Here is a 7,147-nt window from a genome sequence, read left to right as displayed (position 1 = left end):
CTCCCCTCTTCCTTCACTACTAACTATAAATTCACCTATAGCTGACTCTCTTCTGGGGGATCAAGATCTGGAAGATGGTGAAATCAATGAGGTTATCTCCCAAAAAGAGCAGCTTGGCCTAACAAATATGTCATCATCTAGCTCTCTCATTCCACCAGAGAGGCTGAGTCCCTTGGGGTCTCCCCCTTTAATGGAACTAATTGCCTCTGAGCAATCATCAGAGCTGGATAGGATTTCCCCGGATCTAGGATTGACATCCTTATAGGGTCAACCAATCTCTCTAGTCTCAAGTATGGAGGGCTTTGAAGGAGGTAGAGGTTTGCCCTCCATCTCTAAAGGTTGTTTTTGATCCAATTGTAGAATCTGAGAATGATCGAGTGGCTAGGGAAGTTAAAATCATTACCAATTTTGTAGGGGAAGTAGTAAACGACCTCATGGACCTATTGGTTGATGAAATCTGTGATGATGAGGAGTTGGAAAGAAAAAGGGATCTCTTTGTCAAAAATCTAGTGGATGTTACTAGAGTCGACTTAGAAGTAGATGAACTCTTTGTAGCATTAGATAACTTAGAAAATGATAACCCTAATTTTCTAGGCATTCTCAGCTCTGATAGAAGCAAAGACTCTCCTGATTGTGCTAAACATAGTAAGAGAAGAGGTAGGAGATCCCTTGCTGAACTAAGATCAAAGGATGGAGAAGCCAAGGGTTAGTCTAAAATATCTACTCTTTTTAATGCAGGGGAGGGGAAGTTCCTCCCCACAGAGCCATAAAAATCATAACTTGGAATGTTAGGGGTCTGAATGCCCCTAACAAACAACACATCTTAAAGTGTTGCATCTCTGATTCTAAATCAGATATAATGTTAATCCAATAAACCAAAATGAACTCCTCTGAGATAGCCCTTTTTGGGAAAAAACTAGGCATTAGACAGCTAAAGCACTCCCCTGCAACAGGGGCCTCAGGGGGCTTAGCCATCATTTGGGACTCTAGATTCATCTCGTTTACACCTTTAGAGATTAAGAAAAATTGGATGGGAGGAGAAGTAGTAAGTTATAAAAATAACCTAAGATTCAAATTGATTAACGTTTACGGTCCTATCCAAAATAGGGATAAGGCTAGGGTGTGGGTGGAACTGGAGTCTTTCCTCAGAAGTTTCCCAAATGATGTATGCATCATTAGGGGAGATTTCAATGCTATCACTAAGGTAGCAGACAAAAAAGGAGGTAGCAACAAACTTCCTCCAACGGCTGTAGATTTCAATCATTGGATCAATAGGAACTCCCAGTTGGAAATCCAGACGACAGATAATGCCCTCACCTGGAACAATAGAAGGCTTGGTTTCTGTAACATTGCTGAGAAACTAGATAGGTTCTTTATCCATGGAGGGCTCTCGGAGCTTAACTTTACCCTGAATGTAGAACCCCTCCCTTTAGCAGGATCTGACCATTTTCCACTCCAACTAATCTTATTATCTGACCACTCCCCTAAAAAATGTCCCTTCAAATTTGAGAACATGTGGTTCAGACATGATAACTTTTTAAACTTAATTAAGAACTGGTGGAGAAGCTCTGTTTTTTATGGTTCGAAGATGTTTATTATCACAAGCAAGTTAAAGCTTATCAAAAGGAAGCTCTTAGAATGGAACATGACTAATTTTGGAAATATTTTCGATAAAAAAATCCTAATAGAAAATGATCTTAAGAATGTTAACATTTAGGTTCTTGAGAAGGGGATGGATGAACATATCTTCCTCAAAGAAAAGGCTCTACTCTCTGAGTATGAAAAGACACTCTCAAATGAAGAGATCTTTTGGAAACAAAAATCGAGGGAGACTTGGTTGAGTGATGGGGACCAAAATACTAAGTTTTTCCACAATAGTACTAAGCAGAGGCGATGGGTCAATCAAATTTCTAAAATTAAGAATTTCTAGGGTTCCATCCTGTCTGAACTAGATGATGTTGCCTCCAAGGCAGCAAGGTTTTTTGATAAAATCTTAAACAATATTGAAGGCTCCAACCTCAGAGGTCAACTCAATATTATCAAGAATCTTACAAAACTCATTAACAATGACCACGAAAAAATCCTGTCAAAGAAATTCTCTAAGGAGGAGGTTAAATCTGTCCTTATGAAGATGAATCTCGACAAGGCCCCATGCCCGGATGGCTTCCCCACTAGCTTTTTCCAAAAATGTTGGGGTTTAATGGGGACAGAGATCACGGACGTCTTAGAAGGTATTAGGAACTATGGTAAGATTCTCAAAGAAATCAACAATACCTTCTTAGCTCTCATCCCCAAAAAAGAGAATCCTGAAAGCTTTAATGCCTTTAGACCAATAGCCCTTTGCAACACTCTGTACAAACTCTTGACCAAAACCCTAGCAGCTAGACTCTAAAATCTTCTCCCCATTATCATTAGTGAAGAAAAAAATGGCTTCGTTGCAGATAGATCAATCTATGATGGGGCTATTATAGCTCAAGAGGCCATTCATTTGGTCCAGCTCAACAAGGCCCCAAGTATGCTAGTCAAATTAGACATAAGTAAAGCTTACGACAAAGTTGATTGGCACTTCCTATGCAAATGCTTGGAGGCCTTTGGATTTTCCAAATCCTAGATCAACCTAATCTTTGAATGTATATCCACCCCCAAATTCTCGATCTTGGTTAATGGTTCCCCAGAAGGTTTCTTTAGCAGCTCAAGAAGGCTCAGGCAAGGAGATTCTATGTCCACCTTCCTCTTCATCATCATGGCTGAAGCCCTAGGTAGATCCATCTCTAAGGTCAAAGAGGAAGGTGGGATCCAAGGAATCCCCATTACCAGCGGCCTCCCTCCCTTTACCCACCAACAATTTGTCGACGACATGTTGTTTTTTGGGCAGGGAAGTGTAAGAGAAGCGAGCGCCTTCAAAGGAATCCTTAATTCCTATATGCTATCCTCGGGTCAAGAGGTGAATCTAGCCAAGTCTGCAATTTTTATGTTCAATATAGACCCCCCCTTAGGAAAAGTGATCAACAATGTCCTAGAGATTAGTGAAGGAACTCTTCCTTGCAAATACCTAGGCATTCCCCTTGACAAGGGTCGAAGACCCTCAAAATTATGGGACAACTTGGTGGATAAAATCAAGTCTAGGATTAACACTTGGAAAGGAAAATGACTCACATCTGCAGGTAGAGAAACCTTGGTTAGATCGGTCTTGTCAGCTATGCCCATTTACTAGCTCTCCTATCAATATTTCTCTTCTTCTAAACTTGCAGAGCTCAACAAGCATCTCAGGACTTTCTTTTGGCAAGGTGCTAATGACAGTCGTAAAATATCACTCATATCCTGGGACAAGATATGCAAACCTAAAGAAGAAGGGGGAATTGGCATTAAAAACCTTCGTGATCAGGGCAAAGGCTTGGGTGCCAAGTTGGTTTGGAGGATGTTCAGAACCCCCCACCTCAAATGGGCTCACTTGTTGCACGACAAATACCTTAATGGAGGGAATCTTATCCAAATCTTTAGAGAAACCAACCCTCCCAGAGGGTCCTGCCTATGGAATTTTATGTTAGACTACAGGAGGATTATCTCAGACAGACTTACTTGGAACCTGGGGTTTGGGGATAAAGCTCTTTTTTGGTCAGATTCATGCGGTGGATATAAGGCTATTGATAATATCCATGACTTTGGTGCTACTCGTATCCTTCTTGAATCTCATAGAGGACCCCTATTAAACAACTATATCTCCCCTTCAGAGGATGGGGTTGGTTGGCAGTGGATCGAGAAGGAAGATGAGGATATCCCGGTAAGGGATAAACAAAAACTTATGAGAATTCTTAAATCAAGGAACATTGCCTTAGGTCAGCATGAGGACAAGATCATCTAGGATGGCTCCCTAAGAGGAGAATACAACTCCAAGGATGGGTACTCTCTCATCTCCAAATCATTTTTAAGACCTATGACTGAGCTTCCCTTGAAACTTTGCTGGGATAAATACTGTTTGCCTAAGGCAGGTATCTTCTCCTGGCTTGCGGTTCAGAACAAGCTCCTAACTATGGACAAATTTAGAAGAATGGGGTATGAGGGCCCTAGTAGATGTCCTCTTTGCGAGGCAAATGAGGAAGACACCAATCATATCCTCCTTAACTACCCCTTTGCTCACAAATGTTGGATCTAGTTCACCAAAAAAATTGAATGGTCTGCAGCCTTCCCCCACACTATCTTTGGAATGCTCAAGGCATTGCCTCTCCACAGGCGTGGCTGTCTCTTTGAAGGTTTATGGACAACTCTTCCTTCTTCCACTATGTGGGAACTATGGAAGGAGAGAAATAGACGTCTCTTTAAGAATGAAAAACTAGAGGTTCCCAGAATCATTAACAAGATAGAGTTAGCTATCACTAAACTCATGAACAATCGACTGTCATCAGGCACTTTAAAGAATTCCTCTATCACTTATTGGGATGAAAAGATGATAAAAAATTGGGAAGGATTATCCTTTCCTCCCTTTGTAGAAGATAGTCCTATTGCTAGTCTTTGATCAAGGGATGCATCCAGGTGGCAACCCCTAGGCGATGGTTGGGTGAAGCTTAACTTTGATGGGGCATCCCGTGGCAACCCAGGGCAAGCAGGGATAGGATGTGTTGTTCATAATTGGGAAGGCAAGGAACTAGCAACCCTTGCCTCTCCGGTTGGCATCAACACCAACAATTGGGCGGAACTTATGGCCCTTGTGGAGGGTCTGCATTTATGTAGGAAACTAGGAGTTAAGAACTTGGAAATTGAAGGAGATTCGGCTATAATTGTCAATGCTCTAAGGAAAGGTAGTATACGTAATTGGAGACTAAATACTTTATTTTCAAAAGCTATTGACTTATGTAGAGATTTTGATAGGTTCACAGTCAATCATATTTAGAGGGAGGGCAATAAAAGAGCGGATGAGTTGGCCAACTTGGGCACTGATGGCATCAATCTCCTGTCTGTGCCACCTTAAGGCAACCCCCTCCTTTGTTTTTGTGTCCTAGGTGGTTGTTAGAATGTTTCTCCTTTCATCCCCTTATATTTCTCTTGCCCAGACTTTGTTTTAACCCCCTTATTTATTCCTCTTCCTGCCCCCTGTATTTATGTATAGATACTCAAACAAACACTCAGTTTAAATATGCCCATATATCTGTTCTCCGAGACTTTAATTCAGGTAGTTAGGCTCAATCCATGGTTGGATATAATCATTAAAACACAAATCTCAATCATAGATTTTATTCCTCTCCTTCATACCCATTTAGTCTTCCATCCTTTAGCCCAAGGAGAGGCCCCTCGTCTAATATTTTTGTATATACTTATCTGGGAACTTTCATTATCGGACCCTCACCTTGATTTAGTCATTCATTCTCATATTCAGCCTCTCATCGGCACACACACACACACAGATATATATATATATATATATATATATATATATATATATATATATATATATATATATATATATATATATATATATATATATATATATATATATATATATATATATGCAGGTTTTATCTCACATTCTTGCAGCCCAGGACCCTTTCATGAATTATCTGGGACATATAAGCACTCTCAACACATGTATCCTTCTTTCATCGAAATACTGTATTCGATCACTATGGTTGTTTCCTCACTGATACCTATCTGATATCCATTGGGTTTTTATGTCGAAGAAACCGCGGGCTTTGGTGACCTCCTTTATTTTTTTCCACCGAAACACTTCTTCTATCGAAATCATCATGCCCTATCGGTGAATGGATCTATTGTCTCACCGAAGCCTTTCTTTATCCTCCCTTATCATCTTCCACAGATAAAGTCGCATCAGTGAAACCATGAGTACCAGAGGCATGCCTTTTAGCTTCCTCAAAACCTATTTCCTCATCGATATCTTTTATCGATGTAGCTTCCTTTTGTCTGATTGACTTTATTCTTTCGATGAGAACATTCCTTTTGGTGAGTCCTTTTTATGTTACACCGATGGTACTATCTTCTCGAAGACCTTTTCCCGTCGATAAAAACCATCTCCGCTTTCCTCGATATCTTTTGTCGATGGAATTACTGTCTTCGATGAGTCTTTTCTAAAGTTCTTCAGAGCTTCCTTTCTTCGATGACCCTTCTATACCGATGAGACATCGTTGGGTCTCATCGATATTATTTGAACCTAGATATCTTAAATAGGATGCTATTACACCCACTTGATGACTTGTGGGCTGCCATGGTATTAATGAAAATGATAATTTCTTTTAACAATAGGAGGATTTTATAATCTAAACTCCACAAATAATCCTTCTTTCATCAAAATACTGTATTCGGTCACTATGGTTGTTTCCTCACCGATACGTATCTGATATCCATTGGGTTTTTATGTTGAAGAAACTGCGGGCTGCAGTGACCTCCTTTATTTTTTCCACCGAAACACTTCTTCCATCACAATCATCATGCCCTATCGGTGAATGGATCTAGTGTCTCACCGAAGCCTCTCTTTACCCTCCCTTATCATCTTCCATCGATAAAGTCACATCGGTGAAACCATGCGTATCGGAGGCATGCCTTTTAGCCTCCTCGAAACCTATTTCCTCATCGATATCTTTTATCGATGTAGCCTCCTTTTGTCCGATCGACATTATTCTTTCGATGAGAACACTCCTTTCGGTGAGTCTTTTTATGTTACACCAATGGTATTATCTCCTCGTAGACCTTTTCCCGTTGATGAAAACCATCTCTGCTTTCCTCGATATCTTTTGTTGATGGAATTTCTATCTTCGATGAGTCTTTTCTGAAGTTCATTGGCTCTTCCTTTCTTCAATGGCCCTTTTATATCGATGAAGACATTGTTGGGTCTCATCGATATTATTTGAACCCGGATATCTTAATAGCTTACTATTACACTCGCTTGATGACTTGTGGGGTACCAGGATATTAATAAAAATGATGATTTCTTTTAACAACAGGGGGCTTTTATAATTTAACTTCACAAATAATCCTTCTTTCATCGAAATACTGTATTCGGTCACTATGGCTGTTTCCTCACTGATACCTATCTGATATCCATTGGGTTTTTATGTCGAAGAAACCTCGAGCTTCGGTGACCTCCTTTATTTTTTCCACCGAAACACTTCTTCCCTCGAAATCATCATGCCCTAGCGAT

The sequence above is a fragment of the Cryptomeria japonica genome, chromosome 5 (genome assembly GCF_030272615.1).
Source record: "Cryptomeria japonica chromosome 5, Sugi_1.0, whole genome shotgun sequence".
Taxonomy (NCBI): Eukaryota; Viridiplantae; Streptophyta; class Pinopsida; order Cupressales; family Cupressaceae; genus Cryptomeria; species Cryptomeria japonica.
The sequence above is the reverse complement of the archived record's forward strand: the minus strand, read 5'-3'. Positions refer to the sequence as shown.